This window comes from Amphimedon queenslandica, unplaced genomic scaffold (assembly GCF_000090795.2).
Source record: "Amphimedon queenslandica unplaced genomic scaffold, v1.1 AMPQUscaffold_11924, whole genome shotgun sequence".
Lineage (NCBI taxonomy): Eukaryota > Metazoa > Porifera > Demospongiae > Haplosclerida > Niphatidae > Amphimedon > Amphimedon queenslandica.
Window position 1 is genome coordinate 1 of NW_003547837.1, and position 1,759 is coordinate 1,759.

Sequence of the window (1,759 nt, forward strand, 5' to 3'; positions counted from 1 at the left end):
TAAGTTTAATTTTGGCAAATTTCAGAATCGTTTAATTTTGGCAATTTGTTTAAAAAATTTGACGATAAGTATCATTAAATAAAAAAGATACCTTTTCCATTAAAACGCTAATAAATATTACGCAATCATTAGTGGGTGTGGTTTCTCACTTGAAGTGGGTGCCAGGGACACTCCCACCCGTTCACACGAGGAATGGCAGTTGATATCAAGTCATGTGACCTATCACGTGATCCTCCCTGTACTGACATCATCCAATACCTATAGAATGAGACTCACTATAAACCACACCTTTATTTATCAGTTACCATGCCAACTGATTCAATACGAGTATATACGGTACTGATACACTAATACACAGACTATAAAGTACCTAAAAGACAATATAAGATCAATAACTGATTGAAAAGATAATAATTATAAAGAAAAACTAGCACAAACTATGTTGCCTCAAATCTTTACAGTAATCAGGAGGTGTGGCTAATTACTAGTAATTAGGTTTGTGGGTGGAGCTTATGGTTAATGAGCCACGCCCTGTTTGCAACTGCAGCATAATTGGCTTGTATATTTTTTTATACCTCTGGCTTGTACTTTTGACTGTATCTTTTCATTTCTTTATCTTACAACAGTTGATCATTAACAGTGATAGAGGTAAGTATATTATAGTTCATTTTAATTATACTTTACTAATAATTACAAGATGATTGATGTCTCTCAATGGAGAGCAAGTATTGGACTCTGGAACTACTGTCAAGCTGCCTCCAGTAGACCAGCTAATGGCCGCCACTCTCACTCATTCAAAGCTGCAGTAGACAGCAAGTCAGGCAGTACTACATCAGGAGAGAAGACATCTAAACTGCCAGCAGCTCTGTCTCTTATTGTTTCTCTTCTTTTATCTTTATTAAGATATATGAAGCTCAATTTTATTCCTCCAACTGGTAAACAAACTAACAGTATATAATATTATCATACAGTGTATTTACAATAGGTATAATTACTGTTACTGTTATGATCCACTGCCTCCAGTCATTAGTCTTGTTTATAGCTACTATTGGGAGTAGCTCTGACCTCATCTACTATTTAGTTTTACTTCTCCTCCTCTTATCAGGAGATGTTGAACTCAATCCTGGTCCTATGATTGATGATCGACCTGATATTTTCCTGTTACTTCAATGGCTTGAACCACTTGTTGACTGGCAATCATTTGGTCTTCTCTTACCTGGAATAACACAACAAGATATTACAACAATTGAAGACTTTGCAATTGATGCTGAACAAGGTAAAGGAGCGCTCTTTTCTAAATGGCTGAAAAAGAATCCTACAGCAACATGGAGAGATGTACTCAATGCATTGACTAAAAGAGAAGAGATCAATTTATTACAAACTATTAATGATCAGTTACAAGTACATCAGTGTACAGGAGGTATGGTCATGTATTTATATATTAATAATTATATTAAATGTATAATAGGTAATACTGTACCAGTAGTATCTACTAAATCATCATCAGTTTCTGTAATTAATAAACCTGTTACTAGTACTACATCAGGTAAACATACACTTAATACAACACTCATTAACTGATACACTACTGCAGGTAACACTCCTAGTGCTGTATTAAGGATGAATTATGCTACTCTTGTTGATGCTATTACTAATAATCTTTACAGAGTAACCAATGGACTGTATGCTAAAGGACTAATACCAATGGAAACTGTTAATAATATTCAAACATCAGCTTCTTCTGATGTTGTTAAATCAA

At 34.4% G+C, this 1,759-nt stretch overlaps 1 long non-coding RNA gene across 1 annotated transcript; it reads right to left on the reverse strand.

Moving 5' to 3' along the window:
• Window positions 1-227: 227 nt before the first annotated feature.
• Window positions 228-463, reverse strand: LOC109588693 (uncharacterized). The gene is made up of 2 exons (XR_002188306.1): window positions 306-463; window positions 228-258 (listed from the first exon to the last, which is right to left on the reverse strand). It is a non-coding gene; the product is annotated as an uncharacterized LOC109588693 (long non-coding RNA).
• Between the last annotated feature and the right edge of the window lie 1,296 nt (window positions 464-1,759).